Source organism: Ceratotherium simum, chromosome 28 (assembly GCF_057802395.1).
Source record: "Ceratotherium simum simum isolate JZ-2026a chromosome 28, ASM5780239v1, whole genome shotgun sequence".
In the NCBI taxonomy this organism is placed as follows: domain Eukaryota; kingdom Metazoa; phylum Chordata; class Mammalia; order Perissodactyla; family Rhinocerotidae; genus Ceratotherium; species Ceratotherium simum.
The window spans coordinates 40,497,208-40,523,618 of record NC_141927.1 but is presented as its reverse complement, the minus strand read 5'-3'; the positions used below and the strand labels follow the sequence as shown (position 1 = coordinate 40,523,618).

Sequence of the window (26,411 nt, the reverse complement as noted above, 5' to 3'; positions counted from 1 at the left end):
CAAATATTCCCTTTACTCCCCATTTTCCTTGTGGTGTCAGCATCTGCATTAAATCAATGTCTGGTCTGTGTCTGTTCAAATCTTGCTGTCTCACCAGCGATTTCTCTGGGACTAGCTCTTCTGCTGGTGGGAGAGGCTATATCTCTGCCATTCAGGAAACCTTGTTAGTGGGTCAGGAAAGCCAGGCTTTCAGCTGCAGTCATCAGGAAGAGTGTTCCCTCCCTAACACACACACACACACACACACACACACACACACACACTGAAAAGAGCCCTCTTGTGCTAATTACCATTTCTGCATTTTAAAAACCACTTGAGACTGGCAGAAATGTCCCCTCAGTGCCTTCCCTCTTCAATCCTGTGCTGCATCTTCAAACTGTCCTGAGGTTTGGATGTTAGTGGGTGGGAGGGATGGAGCACACGTGCTTGAGTGGGAGAGATGGAGCAGGAGGGAGGCAGGTTTGTCTCAGCGTCTGGATAGAATGTTGTTAAAGGTGTGGCTGGGATAAGAAGGCTATGATCCTGTTCCTTTCGGTGGTGCTAATTCTGAGCCACAGTTTTTAGTTTTAGCTGCTTTTCCTAAATTCTTCCGAATTGGTCAGTTAGAAGCGCAATATACCATTTGCAGGAACCATTTTTTATTCCACTTTCACCTCTTCATTCTATGCTTTGAAAGTGCAACTCGTCAAGGGGAACCAATGGCACAGATGTGCTCCATCTCCCTTGTGACCTTCCCTGATGACCCCTGCTGACAAACACTGAAGCTTGCTCTCCCACCAAAGCTCAGTTTAGGGGAAGGAGATCTTAACAGGAGATAGCATCTTAATAGGAGACGTGGCCAGTGGCTTTGATTCTGCCATGTTCTATCTGCCTGGCCATGAGGAGGGGATTTAACCTCTCCTGCCCTCCTGTACATGTTGTCTGAAGGCAGAAAGCTAGCCCGGGCCTCTCAAGGTCCGTTCTATCTCTGATATCTATGAACCAAGCACTTAGTCTGACTAATTTGTTATTGCCCTCATCCTCCCAAGAAAAAGGGGGAAGTACAAATAAATGGTTACCCGAGTCCCATGAGGTAGAGAACTTTACGTTAATGGGAAAGCTGCTGTTAAGTCAAATGATATGTCAGACCAGATGACCCTCCAAACCCTGGGATTCCTTGAGTACTGGACTTTGACTTAGAAACAATGGCATAATAGAGGGAGCAAGAGATCATGTAAAATGTGCTCAGCACAGTGCCTAGAACACAGTCAGGCACCAAGAAATGAGAGCTTCTAATAAAAATAATAATGGGTTTTCTGTTAACTTTTTATAGAAGGTTCCCCATGTGATGTATGTAGTCAGGTGTATTATCTATCGATATAGTTTCCACTGAGCAAACAGGCACATACATTTTTTTTTTTATGTTTTCAAGGTTCATTCATCTTTTATATTTCCTCCATTTTTATTTTACTCTTTTACTAGGATCCTTAGTGTGCAGATATTAGAACTTCTATTTCTTTTTGTGTGTGTGTGTGTGAGGAGGACTAGCCCTGAGCTAACATCCATGCCAATCCTCCTCTTTATTTTTTTTTATTGATGTTTTAATGGTTTCTAACATTGTGAAATTTTGGGTTGTACATTTTTGTTTGTCCATCACCATATATACGACTCCCTTCACCCCTTGTGCCCACCCCCCACCCCCACTGCCCCTGGTAACCACAGTCCAGTTTTCTCTGTCCATGTGTTGGTTTATATTCCACATATGAGTGAGATCATACAGTGTTTGTCTTTCTCTTTCTGGCTTATTTCACTTAACATAATACGCTCCAGGCCCATCCATGTTGTTGCAAATGGGACGATTTTGTCTTTTTTTATGGCTGAGTAGTATTCCATTGTATATATATATACCACATTTTCTTAATCCAATCATCAGTCGAGAGACACTTAGGTTGCTTCCACTTCTTGGCTATGGTGAATGATGCTGCAATGAACATAGGGGTGCATAAGCCTCTTTGGATTGTTGATTTCAGGTTCGTTAGATAGATTCCCAGTAGCAGGATGGCTGGGTCATAGGGCATCTCTATTTTTAATTCTTTGAGGAATCTCCATACTGTTTTCCATAGAGGCTGCACCAATTTGCATTCCCACCAGCTGTGTATGAGGGTTCCTGTTTCTCCACATCCTCTCCAACATTTGTTGTTTTTTGTCTTGGTGATTATAGCCATTCTAACGGGCATGAGGTGGTATCTTAGTGTTGTTTTGATTTGCATTTCCCTGATGATTAGTGATGTTGAACATCTTTTCATGTACCTATTGGCTATCTGTATATCTTCCTTGGAGAAGTGTCTGTTCATTTCCTCTGCCCATTTTTTGATCGGGTTGTTTGTTTTTTTGTTGTTCAGTTGTGTGAGTTCTTTATATATTATGGAGATCAACCCCTTGTCAGATGTATGTTTTGCAAATATTCTCTCCCAGCTGGTTGGTTGTCTGTTCATCTTGATTCTGGTTTCATTTGTCTTATAAAAGCTCTTTAATCTGATAAAGTCCCACTTGTTTATTTTTTCTTTAGTTTCCCTAGTCTGGGTAGGCATGTCATCCGAAAAGATTCCTTTAAAACCAATGTCAAATAGTGTGTTGCCTATATTTTCTTCTATGAGTTTTATAGTTTCAGGTCTCACCTTCAGGTCTTTGATCCATTTTGAGTTAATTTTTGTGAATGGCGATAGCACATGGTCCACTTTCACTCTTTTGCATGTGACTGTCCAGTTTTCCCAACACAATTTATTGAGGAGACTTTCCTTTCTCCATTGCATGTTCTTAGCACCTTTGTCAAAAATTAGCTGTCCGTATATGTGTGGTTTTATTTCCGGGCTTTCAATTCTGTTCCATTGATCTGTGTGTCTGTTTTTGTACCAGTACCATGCTGTTTTGATTACTATTGCTTTGTAGTATGTTTTGAAGTCAGGGATTGTGATGCCTCCTGCTTTGTTCTTTTTTCTTAGGATTGCTTTAGCTGTTCAGGGTCTTTTGTTGCCCCATATAAATTTTAGTATTCTTTTTTCTATTTCTGTGAAGAATGTCATTGGGATTCTGATTGGATTGCATTGAATCTGTAGATTGCTTTAGGTAATATAGACATTTTAACTATGTTTATTCTTCCAATCCACGTGCATGGGATAGCTTTCCATTTCTTTATGTCATCATGGATTTCTTTCAATAATGTCTTGTAGTTCTCATTGTATAGGTCCTTCACCTCCTTGGTAAGATTTATTCCTAGGTATTTTATTCTTTTTGATGCAATTGTAAATGGTATTATCTTTTTGAGCTCTCTTTCTGTTAGTTCATTATTAGCATACAGAAATGCAACTGATTTTTGTAGATTGATTTTGTACCCTGCAACTTTGCTGTAGTTGTTGATTGTTTCTAATAGTTTTCCAACAGATTCTTCAGGGTTTTCTATATATACAATCATGTCATCTGCAAATAGTGAGAGTTTCACTTCTTCGTTACCTATTCAGATTCCTTTTATTCCTTTTTCTTGCCTAATTGCTCTGGCCAAAACCTCCAGTACTATGTTGAACAGGAGTGGTGAGAGTGGGCAGCCCTGCCTCATTCCTGTTCTCAGAGGAATGGCTTTCAGTCTTTCCCCCTTGAGTATGATGTTGGCTGTGGGTTTGTCATATATGGCCTTTATTATGTTGAGTTACCGTCCTTCTATTCCCATTTTATTGAGAGTTTTTATCATAAATGGATGTTGTATCTTGTCAAATGCCTTCTCTGCGTCTATTGAGATGATCATGTGGTTTTTATTCTTTGTTTTGTTGATGTGATGTATCACGTTGATTGATTTGCGGATGTTGAACCATCCCTGTGTCCCTGGTATAAATCCCACTTGATCATGGTGTATGATCTTTTTAATGTATTGTTGTATTCGGTTTGCCAATATTTTGTTGAGGATTTTTGCATCAATGTTCATCAGCGATATTGGCCTGTAATTTTCTTTCTTTGTATTGTCTTTGTCTGGTTTTGGTATCAGGGTGATGTTGGCCTCGTAGAATGATTTAGGAAGTGTTCCATCTTCCTCTATTTTTTGGAATAGTTTGAGAAGGATGAGTATTAAATCTTCTTTGAATGTTTGGTAAAATTCACTGGAGAAGCCATCTGGTCCTGGACTTTTATTTTTTGGGAGGTTTTTGATTACTATTTCAATCTCTTTACTTGTTATTGGTCTATTCAGATTCTCCATTTCTTCTTGGTTCAATTTTGGGAGGTTGTATAAGTCTAAGAATTTATCCATTTCTTCTAGATTGTCCAATTTGTTGGCATATAATTTCTCATAGTATTCTCTTATAATCCTCTGTATTTCCGTGGTATCCTCTGTAATTTCTCCTCTTTCATTTCTAATTTTATTTACTTGAGCCTTTTCTCTTTTTTTCTTAGTAAGCCTGGCAAAGGGTTTGTCAATTTTGTTTATCTTCTTGAGAACCAACTCTTTGTTTCATTAATCCTTTCTACTGTTTTTTTGGTCTCAATTTCATTTATTTCTGCTCTGATTTTTATTATTTCTCTCCTTCTGCTGGCTTTGGGCTTTGTTTGTTCTTCTTTTTCTAGTTCTGTTAGGTGTAATTTAAGGTTGCCTATTTGGGCTTTTTCTTGTTTGTTAAGGTGGGCTTGTATGGCTATGAGTTTCCCTCTCAGGACCGCTTTTGCTGCATCCCATATGGTTTGATATGGCATATTATCATTTTCGTTTGTTTCCAGATAGTTTTTGATTTCTCCTTTAATTTCATCAATGATCCATTGGTTGTTCAGTAGCATGTTGTTTAATCTCCACATTTTTGTCACTTTCCCAGTTTTTTTTTCATGGTTCATTTCCAGTTTCATAGCCTTATGGTCTGAAAAGATGCTTGTTATGATTTCAATCTTCTTAAATTTATTGAGGCTTGCTTTGTTTCCCAACATATGGTCTATCCTAGAGAATGTTCCATACGTGCTTGAGAAGAATGTGTAGTCAGCTGTTTTTGGATGGAGTGCTCTGTATATGTCTACTAGGTCCGTCTCATCCAGTTTTTCATTTAAGTCTACTATTTCTTTATTGACTTTTTGTCTGGATGATCTATCCATTGATGTAAGTGGGGTGTTAAGGTCCCCTACTATTATTGTGTTGTTGTTGATGTCTCCTTTTAGGTTTGTTAATAGTTGCTTTATGTACATTGGTGCTCCTATGTTGGGTGCATATATATTTATAAGTGATATGTCTTCTTGATGGAGTGTCCCTTTTATCATTATATATTTCCCTTCTTTGTCTTTCTTAATCTGTTTTATCTTGAAGTCTACTTTGTCTGATATGAGTATGGCAACACCTGCTTTCTTTTGTTTGCCATTAGCTTGGAGTATTGTCTTCCATCCTTTCACTCTGAGCCTGTGCTTGTCTTTAGTGCTAAGATGTGTTTCCTGAAGGCAGCATATTGTTGGGTCTTGCTTTTTAATCCATCCTGCCACTCTGTATCTTTTGATTGGAGAGTTCAATCCATTTACATTTAGGGTAATTATTGATATATGAGGGCTTAATGTTGCTGTTTTGTCACTTATTTTCTGGTTCTTTTGCATTTCCTTTGTTTCTTGTCCCATTTGTTTCGGACTGCCAATTCAGTTTGGTTGTTCTGTCTTATGACTCTTCTAGTTTTCTCTTTGTTTATCATATGTGGTTTTGTTTTAATTATTTGTTTAGTGGTTACCTTGAGGTTTGGGCAAAAAAATCTTGTGTATGAGATAGTCCGTTATCTGATGGCCTCCTATTTCCTTATACTAAGTCAATTCAATCACTCTCCTCTTCCCCTTCTAAGTTGTTCTTGTTATACCTTATTCTATCTTGTGTTGTGGCTGTGTGTTTACAGTGATGAGGTTAAATTTATTTTTGGTGAGTTTCTTCCTTTGATCTTTGAATTTAGTATTTAAGTGGTTGCTAACCTATTCCGGTAAAGATCTACTATTTTTCTGAGTTTGTCTACCTATTTTTCTCCTTGCTCCAAGCTTTGTGTTCCCTTTCTCTTCTTTTTTTCAGGCCTGAGGGCCTTCTTGAGTATTTCTTGTAGTGGGGGTCTCGTGGCCACGAACTCCCTTAGCTTTTGTTTATCTGGGAGAGTTACTATTTCTCCATCATATTTGAAGGATATTTTTGCTGGATAGAGTATTCTTGGCTGAAAGTTTTTGTCTTTCAGTATTTTGAATATATCATTCCAGTCTCTTCTAGCCTGTAAAGTTTCTGTTGAGAAATCCGCTGAGAGCCTGATGGGAGTTCCTTTGTACATTATTTTTTGTTTTTGTCTAGCTGCCCTTAATATTGTTTCTTTGTCATTGACCCTGGCTAGCCTTACCACTAGGTGTCGTGGTGATGGCCTTTGTCTGTTAATATATATAGGTGACCTGTTGGCTTCGCTTACTGGTATTTCCTGCTCCTTCCCCAGATTTGGGAAATTCTCAGCTATTATTTCCTTGAATAGGCTCTCTGTTCCTCTTTCCCTCTCCTCTCCCTCAGGAATACCTATAATTCTTATGTTACATTTTCTAATAGAGTCAGATATTTCTTGGAGTCTTTCTTCATTTCTTCTTAGTCTTAGTTCTCTCTCCTCTTCCATCTGGAGTATATCTGTATTCCTATTCTCTAAAGTGCTAATTCTTTCCTCCATATTGTCAGCTCTGTTCTTTAAAGATTCCAGATTCTCCTTTATCTCCTCCATTGTGTTCTTCATCTCCATCAGCACTGATTGGTTTTTCTTTATGATTTCAATCTCTTTTGTGAAGAAACTCCTAATCTCATTGAATTGTTTGTCTGTGTTGTCTCGTATTTCGTTGAGTGTTTTCATGATAGCTATTTTGAAATCTCTGTCATTTAGATTATGGATTTCTGTGTCTTCGGGGTTGATTTCTGGGTGCTTGTCATTTTGTTTCTGGTCTGGTGATTTCATATATTTTTGCATTGTGGTTCCTGTGTTGGTTTTGTTTTTCCTCATCCTGGAAATCTCTGGTTGCAATTTCCACCTGCCGCCACTGTCTGGTGGTAAAGGGCTGTGTAGTCTAAGCTCCCTGCACTCTGCCACGGTTTTTCTGCTGCGATCCACAGTTTTGTTTTTTGTTTGTTTGTTTGTTTGTTTGTTTGTTTGTTTTTTCCCGCTGCGATCCACGGGTCCGGTCGTTTGATCAGGTCTGCCGTGGATGGCTTGGTCTGGTCTGTCGCGGATCTCTTGGTCTGGTCTGCCTCAGATCGCTAGGTCTGGTCTGGTCGGTTGAGCTGCAGGGTCCGGTTTGCAGGGAGGGGGGAGCTCTCTCTTTTGCCCTCTGGGTCCCTGACGTGGGAGGCTTCTCGTTTGCCCCTCTTTATCCGCTCTCTGGGGTGCTCAGATGTTGATGGTAGCCCTGTGGCTCTTCTGAGTCCTCTGTGCGGGAGTTTCCCACTGGCTGAGAGAGTCCGAAGAGCTATGGTTTCCCCACCGAGGGCCGCCCCTCCCCACTCTCTGGGAGCCGCGAGGACTGGGATCGCTGATCTGATGGGGAGGGAGAAGAGTTCTCCTTACCTCTCCCCACTTCCTCCAGGGGCCCAGCACGTTCCGCTCTCAGATGTGCGGCAGTGTGGATCTTTCCGCTCTAGCTTTTCACTGTCTGGGATTCCGTTGTTGGTCTGTGACTGTTCCTTTTGTTGTATCTTGTCGGGGGAAGAGTTCACGGGAAATCTCACTCCGCCATGATGCTGACGTCACCCCCTCCTCTTTTTTTGCCGAGGAAGACTGGCCCTGGGCTAACATCTGTGCCCATCTTCCTCCACTTTATATGGGATGCCGCCACAGCATGGCCTGACAAGCGGTGCCTCAGTGCATGCCCGGGATCCAAACCCGGGCGCCAGCAGTGGAGTGTGCACACTTAACCGCTATGCCACGGGGCTGGCCCCCAGGCACATACATTTTAGTGTAGTATTATATTGTAGCTCTCTATGAAATATGCCTCATTTCAATTCCTCATAATTATGGTCTAATTTTACTATAATAAATACAAAGTTTAGGGACATGTTTATGTGAGAGACGGGATGGTCTAGTAAGAAGAGTGTGGGCTTTGGGCCTGTCTGGAGTTTTTCCTGGCCACGAAAATGAAGGACTTTGTAGTTAGCCATGGTGCCGCCTTTGGAGCAGGGACGCTTTCTGATCTCCTGAGATGTTAGTTGCCACACAAAGCCTCAACTTGTGCCTGACCTAGTCCAAGGCGTATCTGCCTCTGGAATGCATAATCAAGTCTTATTCACAATGGACTTTTGCCTTTGTTCCTTTACCAGGTTGTTGCTTTACAATGTCAAAAACGTGAACGGTTGAGTTCGAGTGGGACCCAAACTCAAAGGCACAGAACCCTGAATTGGATCCCGAACTTTACAAGCCAGATTCTTTCCATCTCGGTTGTGACTCCCAGTCTGCTCCAGTCCTGTATAGCTGCCCCATCCCTGCCAAATGACCTGCCACCTTCAGGCTCGGCCCTGGTGAGGCCGTAAGCCAACAGAAGGCAGAACTTGTGGGATGTTGGGAGCTCTCACACATAGGTGCTAGGGTTCTGCAGCTGCTTTGCCACCCCTGCACTGTGGTATGGGATGTGAGGGGCCGAAATGATGCTTATGTGATGCTCCTGTGAGTTATGAGCTCCAGTATTCCAAATCAGTCTTCACCTAGAGTATGTCTGTCTGTCCTACCTTGTTCTGGGGTTTCACTTCTGTCAGCTGAGACCATCACTAACTCACTCAATATCTGCTGGTCTATGCCTCCAGGGCAAGGTACCATTTCTGTAATGGCTCCTATCTCCCCAATGTCTGCCCTTTACTCCAAAGGCTGGTCTTCAAGCCAACCCAGATAAACTCCCTAGATCTGGCAGTGACCTGATTCTGAGAACCATGGCTTCCTCATTGCCCCAGAAGCTCCCCAAGGTGGACCCCATTCTGGACTAAGCCTTGGACTTGTGATTCAGGCCCTGCCTGACAGAGCTCCCCATGAAGCTGACAGACCTTTCACATGTACCCCCTTACTGTCTGCCCTCACACTGCACCCCAGGCCCACTAGCCTTCTTCCTTGTCCCACTGGGACCTGTGAAACTCCATCCTACTTTTGGTCCTTTGCGCTGGCTGAACCTTCCACCCTATGTGCTCTTCCCACTTAATGTTAAGTGATTTGCTCCTTCTTATCCTTCAGATCTCAGCTTCTATGTGACTTTTTCAGAAAAGTGATGACCCCAGTCTCTTTCACATCACTCTTTTTTAAGTCTTTACACAGCGTTTTCCACTAACTAACGTTTTCATATTTATTTATCTATTTTAGTTATCATGTATCTCTTTGTCTGTCTCTTGCCCCTTCACCTCCTCCGTGTCCTACGAATTTAAGCTCCAGGAGAGCAGGACCTCACCTCTTTCAGCCTCTGCTGTGTCCCAGCACCTAGGATGTCTCTTGGCATACAGGAGTTGCTCAACAAACGCTTATTAAATGGCTGAATGTTAACTCCATCCTGGGTAGGAGGGAAGACAGAGACCCTCACTCTGCTAATTCCCTGACCTGGGGCACCACATAGTCACCTTAGCTCACATACTCTTTCCCACTGGGCACACCTTACTTCTGCTGGTTTAGGCTACACAGTGTAAAATAATTGTCCTGCATTTTGTCACAAAAACACTGCTGTTCTCATTTTTAAAACAAAATTAAAGTATATCAATAAAATAATGACACTTTTACTCTATACTCACTTCTTCAACACACAGTTAAAATTCTCCTTTCTAACTCTTTTAAGTTGGTTTATCACTAATAAAGCAAAAATCACATTCCAGGGCATTCTTGTTTCTCGCGCTCTCTGCCTCCACCAGTCCTCTTTGCCCTTGGCCCCACCTGAGGACCACTATGCAGGTCCCGGAGCCGATACTGGGGAGAAAGGAGCAGGTGGACCAGGCTGAGGCACGGGGATACCATTTACGTGCTGCTCCCTAACTGCAGTGGGCTGTAACTGTGTGTCACAGGCTGCACGCAAAATTCTAGGAGACCGAGAACTGCCCCTAGGGAAGGCAGTGATGAATGACAAGCTGGGTTGGCCCAAATCAGTGATAAAAAGAAACTTCAATGCACAACTTGAAGTGATGAGGCTTAGCTGAGAATTTCTTGAAACAGGCTGAAAGCCAGACTTCCAGGTTGCCATCAGGAAAAGAGCAGCTCTGAATAAAAGCAACTCTCAGGAGAGTCTGATCTCACATAGATGTGGTTGAGTGTGTGGCTCTTATTCCAAGTACACGCTCAGAAACAGTAGTGGCCATCGAAACTCAGACCCTGAAATGTCTGTGTGGACAGTATATAGAGCACGTCGGGCAAACTGGAAGCAAGGTGTAGGAGGCCTCAAATGAAGTCTAATGCATGCTGCTAAAATCCTGCTTGTAATTCTAATTCCTGACAATTATGTAAACTTGGCACTCTATCAAGCATTTTCTATCCATTATCTTGCTTGATCCTTATAACAATCTCATATAGTAGGCAGAGAAAATATTATCATCCTTGCAGTTGAGAAAATTGAAACTCAGAATGGTTAAGAAAATTAACCACAATGTCATACGTGTCAGCAGGTTCAATTGAATCTAAGAAACCACATTTTTCTAAGTTTTAACTTTGAGTAACTTGTATTGGCCTAAAAAATTTGCCATAAGACTGTGATTTTTAAGAAGTCAATAGAGTATATAGGTCTATCTCGTTTAAAAGAAACTGAGTAGGTGAGATTCCATATTTCCAGGAAAATAAAATTGGGATGGGTGGTAATTATTCATTTTATAAAAGGAATCTTAATTTATCAAGAGACTATGATACAACTTGTTTAAATAACCAATACTTTTAAATGCACACTAGAATATTTTAAAATATCTTTATTGATGTATATACACTGGTACATTTTAAATGGTCAAATTTATTGTATAAATTCAATAGGCAAACTAGAATATATAAAGAATTCCTATAATCAAGAAGAAAAAGCAAACAAAATAAAAATGGACTAAACATATTACCAGCTGAGTCACAGAAGAGGAAGCCCAGAGGACCAACAGACACTGCTTACGAAGGAATGATATTCCCCGCTTCCTCCCCTCCTCCTGAATGCATGGTTGTCCAGCCAGGGACTATCTTTCCCAGCCTCCTAAGGATGTGCCTATGCATCTGTGACACTAAGTTTTGCCAAAGGCATGTGAGTGGAAGCGATGTGTGTGACGTCTGCCTCATTTGCCTATAAGAAAGTTGCTTTCCCAGAAGTTCTCTAATCTTTTTCCAAAAGTTGGTATGTGGCAACAGCCCGACTGCAACCATGAAGACAAGGACAATGACCCAAGGGGTGGTAGTGTGACACATGGAAGGATCCCTGAGTAACTGTGTGGAGAAGAGCCACCTTACCAGCCGGGACCACCCAACGTACGATTGTTATGCAAGACAGAAAGGTCTTTCTCATGTAAACTATTGCATCTGGGGGCTTATTTGTTACACAGCAGCTTAGCCTTTACCCTAATAAATACAATGCTCAACTTAACTAGTAATCTGGGAAATGCAAGTTAAAACAAGATATCATTTCATACTCTAAGGTTGGTGACATTTAAAAAGTCTGATATACTAAGAATTGGCAAGAATATGGAAAATGAGAAACGCTCATATACTTCTGCCAGAAGTGTAAATTGGTACAACCACTTGGAAAACAATTTGTCAATATTACTAAAGTAGAAAATGAGCACCCCCTACAACCCATTCCTCTCACTTCCAGATATAGTAGCTTTACATATCAAGACACGTCTACAGAGTGGTTACAGCATCACTTGTATTAGCAAAAATTGGAAACAACCTGAAAGTCCATTAATAAGAGGATGGATAAATAAGTTGTGACATTTTCATATAATTGAGCACTATCAGCAGTTAAAATGGATGAACTACATCTATATATATCAATATAAATAAATTCCAAAAACATAATATTGAAGAGAAAAGAAAGTTGAAGACTGTGCACAATATGATAGCATGAGGTAAAATTCAAAATACGCAATGCATAACTATGTATTGTTTTGACTACATATATACGTGTAAAAGTGTAAAAACATAGTCTGGAAGAATACATACCAGATTCTCAACAGTGGTTGTCTCTGGGGAAGGAAGGTAGAAGATGGATCTGTGGAAAGAAACAAGGAGGACTTCAACATTATTCATAATGTTTTATTTCTTTTGTGAAAAAATGTCATGCAAAACTTGTTAACATCTGTTCATCGTGTTGTTGGGCACAGTCAGCGGTGTGCTGGAGCTGGGTCACACCGGGAGAGTGGACTGCGCACATCTCTTCCCACCTGCACACTCGCTGGCATCACTGTGAGGGCCTGAAACCGGCCATGGTGAAGTAGTTACACCACAGAAATCAGCAAATGCTACAAATCACCAGTGGGTTTTCCCCCTCTGGAGAGTCAGTTGCTAACATTGACCAGCACACCACTGGGTACAACGTATCTATGAAATTAATCTTGGTACTTTTTGATGATTTTTAAACTTTTCAAAATATAAAAAATTAAAATTTTATCTTTAATTTTTCAGGATTATGCTTTTTGCACAAAGCATCCTGCATGTGTGTCTTGCTGGTGATGAAAAAAAGTAAAGCATCTCTCAGAAAGATCTAACCAAGGGTCAGGTTTTATTTGGTTTTTGAGAAAACCTGGTTCATTTGGGCTGGGAGAAAATTTTGCACTTCCTACTTATACCACAGTTTCAGCAGCAGGTGTCTTCAAAGCATATATGACATCCCTATGTGATGAGAGGCTTCCTGCCTCTTTTCAAAGGAGATGGCAGCTTTCATAACCGCCAGAATGCTTACATTGAGCTCACTAAATTCCAGTTGTTAAACCACAAGTTTGATTCCTACTCGTGTCAAAATAAATCTGGATTAAAAGTGCTTATGATACAGCCTTGAGACTCCTTGTGGTTTGAGCAGACCTCTGCATCCATAACCTAGAGTTATGATAATCGTGTTTTGTGAACCCCCAAATGTGGCCATGTAGGTATGGAGGACTGTGGGGAAGGATGCTTGACTTCAGTCCTGTCATTAAGATGCCGGGCTTTCGATCCTTCTAAGCACAGCACCAGGTAACAAAGACTACTCATTCCTCATTAAACCACAGGAATGCTCTGTCAACCTCAATCCTTGGAAAGATTATTTAAAATAACTTTAAATTTTTGTTATTAAAAAGTAAAATATATTAAACGTAGAAAATATAGATGTGAAAACAGAAGAAAATAAAGTCATCCATCCATAATTTCATGCCCCAGAGATAACAACCATTAATAGTTCAATAAATAACTTTTCAGCTTATTTTGTGTCTATTTACATTTTTTTCAAAATAATATTAAACTGCTTTAATATTTTTCTACTTAAGACTCTATCATTAACTTCTTTCCATGTCATTAAATTTTCTTCAAATGTGTTTTTTTAAATAGTTATATAGCATTATATAACTGTAATCAAATTTATTTCACCCATTCTCCCACTGTTAAATATTTGGATTGTCTGCAATTCCACCATTCTAGTAAATCTTTGCATACATCTCTGTTCCTTTCTTTGGGATAAATCTTAATAAGTAATTCCTGAGTCAAAAATTATGAATACTCTTCAAACCTTTTTTGCTGATTATCTTTATGGAAATTGATTATTTATGTGGAAAACTTTATAATATACACAAAAATACATTTCAAGTATATTAAACACAAATGTAAAAAGCAAAATTTTTGAACTTTAGCGTAAACTTTATGAAAATATCTTTTATGACATCAGGTTAGGGAAGAGAGAAAAATGCAATCAACAACGGTTACAATACACAATTTTGAGTATATTAAAATGTAAAACTTTTGTATAACAAAAGACACTATAAAAGACAAAACACAGACTACGAGGAAATATCTACAACCTATATAATACAAAAGGATTAGGATCCAGAACATAAGAACACTTATAAACCAAGAAGGAAAATATAAGCAATACAAAGAAAAACAGGCAGAGTATATGAAAGGCAATTCACAAAAAAGGGAATCCGAATGGTTAATAAACTTAGGATAATGTGCTCAAATTTACTAGAAATAAGTGAAATGTAAATTAAACTAACTGGATCAGGTCCAACAGATTAGCAAAAATTAAAAAATCTGACATTAAATTTAACGAGAATGTGCTATAACTGGGACTCTCACACATTGCCAATGAGAATGTAAATTGGTTCAAACATGTGAGGAGCAATTTGGCGATATTGATGAACATTGAGGATGTTTGCTCTTTAGGGTCAACCGAGGTGAGTCAAGCCAGGCGCCGAGGGCGAGATGTTGAAGGAGGCCTCACTCTCAGGGTCACACAGTGTAGGTGGGCACCTGAGAGGGGCCTCCTGAAAGGCTGTGCTCCAGGTGCTTCACTAGCCTGGCCCTGGTCCTGATTCGCATATCCTGAAAGCCAACAACTCCATTTCTAAATATACACCCACAAGTTCATTCACACGTGCACCATGAGACATAAACAAGAATTTCATTGAGCATTGTCCATAAAAGTGAAAATTGGAAACAACCTAAATGTCCATCAGTAGAAGAATACATATATAAATATGGTATATTCATGGAATAAAATATTATGAAATAGTTAAAATAGAGTTATATGTATCAACATGGCTAAAATTCATACTAAATCTCAAAACATAATTTTGAGTGAAAAAAGCAAGTTGCAGATTGATACATTTGGTACGATCTATTTACATAAAGCTTAAAACATGCAATGTAATATTATATATTATTTATGGATACATAAATAGGTAGTATAAGGAAAAAAATCACAGGAATCATAAACACTAAATTCATGATATTACTTCTTTTTATAAAAGAAGAGAGAGACATAGGTCAGAGTAATGATGTAAAAGGGGGTTTCTTTAACTGCTTATTAAGGTTTTTTTTTTAAGTGAAGTATCTGAAGTAAACACAACAAAATGTTAAGACTTCTTAAAGTTGGATGGTGAGCACTTGGGTGTTAGTTAAATTATTCTCCATAGTTTTATGTATGATTGTATATTTTATAATTTTTTAAAACAAGTAAAAAGGAAAAATTAACAAAATTCATATTCGTTTCCGTAGCCAGATGACTTGGGCCAAGTCAATGAACTTTTCCTGAATATCAATCAGTTTATTATTCTCTAAAGTAACGATATTAATTCCCAAGTTATAGAGTGGTAGCTGCTGCATTTTCTAACTCTGCGGAGGTTTTCCTGCTGTATGTCTAGCCTAGCTCAGCTATTGAACTACTCCTGACTGAGGGTTGGTGGGCTGTGCTCATGAGCTGGTGGAGCCCAAAATGGGTCCTATGTCATGAGATTCAAAATTTGGAACACGTAGGATGCTCATTAAGCTTTAATTCCATCTTCATCCCATTACCCTCACCTCTGGCGTATTGTGGTGGACATGGTGACAAACCACCCAAATCTCTCCTTGAAGGAAGGAGGTTCTTGCTCTCTTCAGCCGTTAGCCCTGCCAAGGATTACCTCAGCTGCAAAGAGGCACCTCATTCAAGGTCAAGACTGTCCCAGGACAGCCCATATCCAGTGACTGATAGAGGCGAATATGTAAACAACCAACCATTTTGGCCCAACCCAGGACAACTCTGAGGCCGTTGTAGCTTGACCTCCCGCTCCCTTTTGCAGGTACCAAGGGCATTCCCTAATAAACATTCTGGAGGCTAAACTGTGTCTCAGGGTCTGCTTCCTAAAGAACACAACCTGTGAAGTTGGTATCAGGAGTGGGGTGATACAGATAAGTGGGGTTTTGGAGCTGGATCACTTTGCCACCTGGGTGGCAATGAGGAATGCTCATTGGTGGAAAGTCAAGCACAAATAGCCCCCGGCACAAAGTGGGTATCTGTAGTGGGTTGAATAGTGTCCCCCAAGTATTCATGTCCATCCAGAACCTCAGAATTACATTTGCAGATGTTAGTTAAGGATCTCAAGATAAAATGATCCTGGATTTAGGATTGGCCTTCAATCCAATGATCAGCTTCCTTATGAGAAGAGGAGAAACACGCAGTCAGAGAGACAGAGGGAAGAAGGCATGTGAAGATGGAGGCGGAGATTGGAGTCATGGAGTCTGGTTATTTGCATACAACTTCATGTTTTTAAATAAATTTCAATGTGTTAAAAAAGGAAACTGGGAAGCAAAGGAAACTGGTGAAACTAACATCCGTAAATCTGTCCACAGCAGATCTAACAGCTCTGAGAGCTCCATTAATGGCTCCTAAATTCTCTGTGCTTTCAGTCAGTTTTATTAATGAATTTAAGAATATCTGACCTGTAATAGCTCCATGCAAGCTTACAATTTGCTAATTGAAAGACTGCCTGAAACTAAAAGCAGGCTTTGCACACCAAAGCCCTCTTGCATATTGGAGACAAAGGGCTCTCAAGAGATTTCAGGTTTGTAAAGGCATATTCAAGCTTGGAAATTTATGGGTTTAGCATTTTCAATTAGGTCATTTCATGTCTTTAGGTTTTAGATCGGAGGAATGAGAATGTGCGAGTATGGTCATGGAACATTAACTGGAAATAATGAAGTTTTCTCGGGTACCTCTGAACCACTGCAATTTAAAGCCTTGCAATGTGCACTGTGCCTTCCCTAATTAGATTATCTGGGACTAAATGTGAAGAGTTAAATGATTTCTTAACACAACAGAAAACAAATTCTCATGGTGATGTGACCCAGAGGAGAATTAGCAGGGATTCTTCTACTTTAAGCTGAAAGGCTTTGGTGACCTTGAACTCCAGTTAAGGTAGAAAGGGCTCTACCTAAGAGAGAGCAGACATTGCTCCCGGGGCTGCTGGTCAAACTACAGCTGAGCTGACTTATTTTCCAGGGCTGGTCCAGTGTAGCTGGTGCACAAACAGAAGTGTGATTGCTGTTGCTGTTTAAGGAGGTAGTCTCAGCCAGTGCTAATTTAACTTCCTTCATGCTGACAAACTGAACAGAGAAGTCAAGATTTGGGGACAAAGTCATGTGAGGTCATAGCTTTCAGCACCCTAGTCCAGTGTTTTATTACAGTGGAAGCAATGCAGAGGCATTGGCATGAAAGAAGTAACGCTTAAGAGCTAAGGAAAATGGACTTCATTCTATGAAACCATCAAGAAAGTGAAAAAACAACCCATAGAATGGGAGAAAATATTTGCAAATCACTTATCTGATGAGAGACTGCTATCCAGAATATATAAAGAACTCTAAAAACTCAATAACAAAGAAATAATCCAATAAAAAATGATCAGGGGCTGGCATGTGGCTTAGTGGATAAGTCCAGCATGCTCCGCTTTGGTGGCCCAGATTCGTGGGTTCGGATCCTGGGTGTGGACCTACACCACTTGTCAGCCATGCTGTGGCAGTGACCCACATACAAAATAGAGGAAGATTGGCACAGAGGTTAGCTCAAGGTGAATTTTCCTCAAGCAAAAAGAGGAAGATTGGCAATAGATGTTAGCTCAGGGCCCACCTTCCTCAACATCAACAAAAAAAATGAGCAAAGACTTTGAGTAGAAATTTCTTTAAAAAAGATATACAAATAGCCAATAAGCACATGAAAAAATGCACAACATCATTAGCCATTTAGGAAATGCAAATCAAAACTACAATGAGCTATCACTAGGATGCTAGAATCAAGAGGACGGATAATAACAAATGTTGGTGGGGATGTGGAGAAATTGGGAACCCTGTACATTGCTGATGAATATAAAGAGATGCCGCTGCTTTGGAAAATAGTTTGGCAGTTCTTCAAAAGGTTAAACAGAATTACCAAAAGACCCAGCAATTCCACTCCTAGGTATACACTCAAGAGAAATGGAAACATATGTTTACACAAAAACCTATATACGAATGTTCATAATAGCCAAAAAGTGAAAACAACCTAAATGTCCACCAATTGATGAATGGATAAACAAAATCCACACAATGGAATATTATTCAGCCATAAATTATGAAGTACTGATACATACTACAGCATGCATGAGCCTTGAAAACATATGCTAGGTGAAAGAAGGCAGCCGGTTGCAAATGACAACATAGTGGATGATTTCATTTCTATGAAATGCCCACAGTGGAAATCTAATGAGACGGAAAGTAGATTAGTGGTTGCCTAGGGCTGGGGGTATAATAGGCAGAGACTGCTAATGAGTCTGGGGTTTCTGTCTGAGGTGACAAAAATATTCTAAATTTAGATTGTGATGATGGTTGCACAATTCTTTCAATATAATAAAGCCATTGAATTGAAATGAATGCTTTAAATGGGTGAATTTTATGATACGTGAATTATATCTCAATAAAGATGTTAAAAAAATTTTTAAATGAACTTCATTCCATTAAGACTGCCTCATCCATTTCTTATCTAAGACTGGGTCTGAAATGGAAAAGAGCTGTTCATCCTAAGTCTCCTGGGGGAAAGCCTGCATGTTATTCTCTAGCTGGTTTTACTTCCTCTGTGTATGTTTTCCATGCAGGCTAGAGCTATATGTATGACAACTCTCCAGCTAGAACATTTATAAGGATGGAAAAGTACTGTGAAGGAGCTTTTTCGGGGCGGTTACTCAGCTTGGCGGTACCTTTGCTGCAGCACTGAGTCTCTCCTGTGGCTGTGCTTCTGTTCCATTCCATATCCTTCATGGTCTTTGTGGTGGGTTACATAATGTTTCAGCACATGTTCTCTCTCACCTCTGAGCCTGTCCTACCTCCTCTGACCCCACCGCCAGGAGGAGTACGTCTCCCAGGGAAGTTGGGTTTGGCTGGGTGACTTGCTTTGGCTAAGTGGTGAAGGAAGTAGTGCTTCCTGCTAGATCCAAGTGGATGCTTGAAGAAGCTTTGAGGTTTCCTTCTTATAACTATCCATGGTGGGAAGCGAGCATTCCGGATAGAAGTGTTGTCACTTCACTTCAGTCTGCGTCCCGGGCGGAAGACACGTGGAGAAGAACTGAGCAAACATCAGCCTGGAGCAGAGCCACCCAGACTGTCCATGACCTCCAAGGGAGAAATAAATGTTGGTAAGCCACCGATTTTTTTTTTTACACAGCATTATCGTAGCAAAAGCTGACTAATACAATCATCATTTTATTCATTCAGAAAACATATTTTGAGTACTACCATGCATTGGATTCTGTGGCTATTCTTTAATAAACATCCTCTTTTGTTCCAAGGCACCTTATATTCTAGAAGGTAAAATAGAAAAGGGCACAAATAAACAAAATACAAAGTATGTGGTGAGTGACATGATAGACATAAAGTGTAATAAGAGGTTTAGAGCTGAAAGAGGTTATTTCTGACTCAGAGGGATCACAGAGTTTCTCAGAAGAGGTGACATTTCCATCATCAGTTATTTTAGGAGATGAAAACTCCTAAAGTGCGTATAGATTGAAAGCAAGAAATATATATGCTTTAACATAACGTATCCAGCAATCAGCATAGTAAGTATAAAGGTACAACACGTTGTAGAATAAGGGGAAGGCGATTTAAAATGCTGATTTCATTTCACAGTATGAACCCTAATGATTTCCAGTTGTTTACAAATCTTTTCTTCTTAATTTCTTTTTGTGGATAAACTGCTTTCTCTTTCCTTTCCTTCTTTCTTCTTCCCCACCTCAGCCCCTCTTAAAGGCACACTCACACCAGCAGTGGGTGCAGGGGTGAGGGAATTACTGTTCCCTGAGCACAGAGGTGCATTGTGGAGAGGAGCTGCATTAAGTCCACTGGCACAGAGAGGACCACTGTTTGAGGGAAGACTTCAGAGTAAAAGGGAGGCCGGTCAGAAAGATGTCTCCCCTTTATTTTAGTATCGGAAGAGACCTGCACCACCCTAATCCCACTCCATCCCTGTGCTAGTGAGGAACAGAGGCAGAGAAGCTGAGGCACTCACTCCAGTCACACAGCCTGGTAAGTGGCAGCCCCAGGACTTGGGGGCAGGCCTCTTAATTCTCCATCCTGTTCTTACTTTTCTTTTATTTGTAATAATTATAACCCTGGTCAGATTTTTTTCCACCTTGTCTTGTGGCAAGTTCAATTTAAAAACTGAACATACAAGTTAGTAGTTAGGGCCCAAGTCACAAGTGCTTACAGGCTCTGGGTGGTTACATAGGCCTGGACCACAGAGGGGGCTGTGACCCACCTGGACGGACTGCGGTCATGCAGCACAAGGGGCCACTGGGGCCAGAGCTTACCATTTGTTTCAAGATTGAATGTTTTGAGACAAGATTATTCGGGTGGGGAAGACCTTTACAAATAGGGGGAACAGTGCGGATAAAGACAGAGAAACAGGAATATGTCCTTAGAGAAAAGCCAGTGGTCTGATGTGGGGACATGTGGAAGGGTGTCTCTTGGTCAAGACAAGCATGTGCACCCCACCACCCCCAGGGAGACAGGGACGCATTCGCCCCAGGAGGCTCAGTGTGCAGAGAGGTCCACACCCACAGCCCAGGCAGGAGTGCTTTCCACACCGGAGCCACTGTAGGACGGAGAACAACTAGAGATCTCGTGCCTTCCCCATATGCTGCCTCTGCCCTGGCTGTGATGCTAGACAAGCCTCTGGAACTTACATCATCCTTCAAAGTAGGAGGAAGAGGGCAGGGAAAATCCTAAAATGACTGAAAAATTCTTGCGGTGCTAGGTTTAGTCGGAACTGACTAGATTTTCTATCTTCAGGAAGAATGCGGGCTTAAGACAAACGTTAGTTTCAGTTACAGGAAAATAGAGACAGTTCGTGTATAAGTCTGTGTATGAAAGTCATGCTCACCGCTCACACAGGACGGAACGGCTGTTCCACGTGAGGCTGTGTGTGTATCTTAGGAAGCCAGGTGGTTGGGCTCTTGCCCAGATGTCTCATTCCTTTAGATAACCATTCCATTTCATTCCATTTGCCAAATTCCTATGAGTTTTCCATATATTGTACTATGACTAAGACCTAAGCAGATACATCAGACCCAAAAGAAAGATCAACACATTTGCTTTTTTCTAGATTGAAGTCATGCTTTGGAAACGTGGAATTTTGTCCCAAATATTTCTATTAAAACATCCCTACCCCAAACTCCACTTTGTTTAAAAAACACATTTATAATAAGGGAAACCTGAATGTACGTTTTGTTTTTGTTTTTCTTTTTTTGTGAGGAAGATTGGCCCTGAGCTAACATCTGCCAATCCTCCTCTTTTTGCTGAGGAAGACTGGCCCTGGGCTAACATCCATGCCCATCTTCCTCCACTTTATGTGGGATGCCACCACAGCATGGCTTGCCAAGTGGTGCGTCGGTGCGCGCCCGGGATCCGAACCGGCGAATCCCTGGCTGCCGCAGCAGAGCACGTGCACTTAACAGCTTGCACCACCTGGCTGGCCCCTGAATGTACTTTTACTACAATATACTAAAACAGGCCACAAACACACTGAGAAGACTCAGAACCGTGGTGAAATTATACAGACATTTTGACAGTCTGAATTTTAACTTTAAGTATACTTTTATGAAATCTAAACACTAGGAAAATACATCCTCCAATTTCTTTCCATCAATTTGAGGACAGTCACTAGGTCTCAGAAGGTTTCCGCACAACCTACTGCAGCAGTGAGTTTTAGGAGAGTGATTTTGGCACCTCCAACAGACTTTAGTGGGAGCAATGGCAGGGCTGGGCTCCACTCCTGGCTCCATCATAATTCCCCACGTGACTTGGGCAACAAGCCTTCCTGCTGCAGCACCTCATTGCCTCATCCTTAAAATGGGGGCCCCTAGATGGTCTCCAGGCCTTTTCCAGCTGTCACACTCTGATTCTACTTTTTTTCACGAGAGTTTTAGATTCACAGCTTGACAACTGAATCCTTTAGAATTTTAAATTTTTTTCTCCTAATAACATATGTTTTGATCCAAGTTCATTGGAGCTAATTTTGTTCATCTTCCTAAAAGTTGATTCAGAATTTGTCTTTATACTTATGCACACGAAGGGGAACTGTACCATCCTATACAGCCCTTTATCTCAGATCCATTAACTCTGCCTTGTTGATTGCAAGTGATTGTAGACCACTTAGTAAGGAAATGTATTATTCCATGAAAAGAGAAGGTGAGCATGGTTCTCCATTAGGAAGGGAACGAGTAATATTTCAGCAGGGACTGCTCAGTACAAACCACAGCCTCATCCCTCTGCTCCCAGACAGCTTTATTGGCAGATTCAGAGGCAGCATTGAGTTTGGGGGGAGTTAACAGTGTGGTAGTTTGATTTCAAGCACAATTTTGCTAAATACAAAGCTCAGAAACAATTGCAATCAATGTAATTCTGTAAAAAGTATGACACGCCAGGAAGGAGTCCCACAAGATTACAGAGAAGAAAGGGAGAACCAGGAAGAAAAATAAGATGATTTTACAAGATCCCATAAAAGAAATTTAACGGCATTTAAAGTCTGAAAGAGGAAGGGTATTCAATTAGCAGTAGAATATGATATAAAAACAAAAAGTAAGCAGAAACTAAGAAGAAAGGGATGGATTTGGAGAACTGGAAGTAAACAAAGGAAAATGAGAAACTATTAGTCTAAGTGAAGAACTAGCAGCTCCAGAAAAGTAAGGTGGAAGTAGTTCATAAGCGCTGATATCCTTCTCATCAGCCTAGCTGACTTGTGTGTGCATCACTGCTTATTCTCACCCTGGTGGTTGATTTAACCCGTAACTAGGTTCTTTTATTTTATTCAAATATTTTGTTGATATACTCTTAATGGCAGACAGGTAAACAAACAAGTGAACAGTCATTAGACAACATATATGTTCAAATTAATTAATAGAAGGTTAAGATAATTGAGGTGGAACAAAAGACAATTCTTTAACATTTTTGCAAAATATTATTTTTCTTAAGTTCATTCAAAAAGATTATGCAAATTAAACAAATTCTTATGCATATAATATCAAAGATTAGCTATCGGCATTTACAGTTATAAAATATTTTTAAAATGATAGTCAAACAATTATGTCAAGATCCTTATAGCGTTAAAACCCAGGCTACATTAAGTATTTTGAAGAAAATTTGAGAAACAAGACCAGAAATATCTTCATAATGATGGGTAAAAAGAGTAACAGAAAGGAATTTAATGTTTACATTTTTTTTAGAAAATTCTTTCTCAAAGAGTGCTTAAATTTTTATTTATTCATAAGTAATTTACATTTTAATTCATCAATGTCTTTAAATCAATACCTTTAATTGAGATAAGGGGTCCAAAGCATGTATCTAGATGCCTTTAATTTTTCTCATTGTACAAGAAGCCCGTGTGAAGCAGGACTCCTGAACTCCAAGGGGGTTTGCAGTGGATGCCACTCGAATGCCTTCCTCTGCAGGAGGACTTTGGTGGGATCCTGACCCAAACTAAAGGGCTACATACGCAGTCCAGTGTTGCAGATCTGGTTCATAATGCTCCGTGCTCTTTCTTCAGAGGAGTCAAGAATGGACTTATTTACTGGAAGGAATTAGACGCCTAGTGCAGCCACAAGAGGAGGACTGGAAAGGTGACATGGTTACCCAGGGTCACTGGGCTCATAGGAACCAGAGCTGCCAGTAAGACGCCCATCATTTGATTTTTAGAGCCATGCCCTTCTCACCTTCCTGTGCTGTTATTATTATTGCATCTTCCCTTTCTCTTAGCCCAATATTTTAAAAAGTAGCTCTGAGAACTATTGTTAAATATCTTGAATGTATGGCATCAGGTGAAAGAGAGGCTAATCTTAGTTTCGCCATGAGAAAGGATTAGACATATGATTGCAAAAGGTATGCAGTATTGCACTTGCCTTACAATGGTCTCTTTTTAAGGAAACAATGCAATTAAACTCATGTTTCTGTGCTGATAATCAGAACTCCTGATCTATACCCCAAGATAAATTACTATCTCACTGTGTGATCTTTCAACTAACATTTACTGAGCAAAGTACCCAGGAGAAGTGCTAAGCAAATAATAATGAAGACTTTCATTTTTCGAGCACTTATTACAGTATATGCTGGGCACTGTTCTGAAAACTTTCCATGTATTAAGTCATTTGACTCTCAAAACAATCCCACAAGGTAATATTCTTATCTGCATTTTACAGATGAAAAAACAGATGCAGCCAGGCTAGGTAACTTGTCTTAGGTCACAGGGTAAGTGGCAGGGCCAGGATTCAGATCTAGGCAGAGCCCAGATCAGTGAGTGGGACAGTCATCCCCTGCAGAGCTCAAGGGTTCACTGGAGATGACTCCAACAGTGAGCATGTGTGCCGGGGGGAGCTGACCTAGTTTAACCTTCTCCATCTGCCTTGAGGGGATTTAAATTGTAGTAGCACGAATGCCAAAGGGAAAAGAGAACATTAGCATTTAGATGCTGACATTGAAAATAGGATTTTTCAATTACAAAATAGGCTTGAAAGGCAGGTATTATTGAAATATGACATAAAGGGAAGAAAGCTATATTCAGCACCAACCTGGCTTTCCAGACCAGGGTTTCAGGTAAGGGCTGGGAGACAGCCAATCAGGAAGAAAGGGAAGAAGCACCCTTTCTACTCCCAAGGTAGTGGGAATAAGATGTACTTGTATGTTTGATGGAATTTGGAACAATTGGGGGCAGGAGAGTTCTGGTGTCTGGATGTCCTAGAATAAATCAAAGGGCAGAGCCACATGTCCAGGCAGAGAGAGGGTCTAGTTTGCACTCCTAAGCTTCCCACACTTCCCCTGTGGTGTGGATGCCAAGCTGAGAGCCAGCAAACAGCAGGAAAGCTGGGGGTAGACTACCTGGAACAGAGGACGGGATGGAAGCCATAAGAGAGACTTGGAGGAATCCATGCCTGGTGGGGCTAAGTCAGCAGGAAGAGGCTGCCAGGCCTTCCTGAGCCAAGGAATAGCTGCCCCAGCGGATGCCAGGACAGCCCCCATGAGCCGGGATAAGAGGGCACTGCATGGATGGAAGGAAGTCCCTGCACACCCCGGTCAGAGGCAGGACATCCCCCCAGAGGGGCTGGGTGGGGTTTGGAGAACTGCAGATAAGAGGCTAAGCAATCGCCCCACAGACAGCATCACCAATGGGCTGTTTAAACCGTTGGATCCAACTCAGTCCACAAGGCTGGAGGAAATCTGGTTGTTGTATCTCCCAGAGCAAGAGGGGTAGAGGCGGCCATGTTGGCTCAGGAGGAAGTCTAGAAAATCTATAAACAAATTAAAGAAACTACATTTCAAATGCACAACTGAGTTATGGTAGTCCTTTTTTTTTTTTTAAATTCTGCTCTGCACACAGTTAACTACAATGAAGTGTGGGAAGTTTGGTAGGAGAATGATAAAACAGCGCTGACTACTCAGACACTGTCCCAAGCACTTCACATCCCTTAACTCGTTTAAGGCTTCCAACATTCCAATGAGGTGGTGCTATTTTTATCCCCATTTTTCAGATAAGAAAACTGAGACACACAGATGTTAAGTAACGAGCTCCAGATTACACAGTTGATAAGAGGCAGAGCTGGGACTGGCCCTAGGCACTCTGGCTCACGATCCATGCTGTTAACCTCCAGCTCACATTTTGCACGTACAATGTGTGAAGAGAATACAAAGATGATGTGACCACTGCCCTTCCGCAGAGCGGGCTTCTCAGAGGAGGTGCTGTGGGGGGTTGGCCTTGTGATGGAGAAGGAAAGCAAGGGGGTAAAAACTGGAAAAGGCAAAGGCAACAAACCCTAAAGGAACACTCACTCAGGGAAGGGCAATACAGCAGACTCCTTAGCATGCAAAAGGGATAAGTCTAAAGCCTTCTAGGGGGGCTGGCACCGTGGCTTAGCGGTTAACTGCGCGAGGTCTGCTGCTGGTGGCCCGGGTTCGGATCCCGGGCACGCACCGACGCACCGCTTCTCTGGCCATGCTGAGGCCGCGTCCCACATACAGCAACTGGAAGGATGTGCAGCTGTGACATGCAGCTATCTACTGGGGCTTTGGGGGGAAATAAAATAAATAAATAAAATTATTTAAAGCCTTCTAGGATATTCTATTTGTGAATATCGTTATAGCTGCTGCAGAATGGTATGTTTTATACCCAAGATTTTTCTCTTCTGACCAAGAACCAAAACTAAGACCTCTGCACTTTGACTTGACTCCACCACCACGCTGTTTTCTCTCTTTCTGGATCACTTTGCATAAAGAAACCGTATTTATTACTTTATCAGAATGCCTTCACAATGAATATGAAGCAGTAAAGCCCAGTTAAGTGGGAATGCTTAGCAGTCAGTTAGGCTCACTCACTAGCTAAATGGCTCACCAATTGTCAGCCTCACAGGACTATGATTCAAATTCAAGCCTCAGCAGAGCCGCTCCCAAGGAGTCAACACCAGGAAAGTTAAATGTGAGAATGCCCTGAGT

The 26,411-nt window shown here is 41.0% G+C and overlaps 1 long non-coding RNA gene across 1 annotated transcript in view; it reads right to left on the bottom strand.

Moving 5' to 3' along the window:
* The window catches only part of LOC147913372 (uncharacterized), an 89,890-nt gene that overhangs the window by 31,669 nt on the left and 31,810 nt on the right, over nt 1-26,411 (bottom strand). The window contains exon 2 of the long non-coding RNA XR_015548857.1: nt 12,129-12,177. This is a non-coding gene — a long non-coding RNA (uncharacterized LOC147913372). The remainder of the gene's footprint in view (nt 1-12,128; nt 12,178-26,411) is intronic.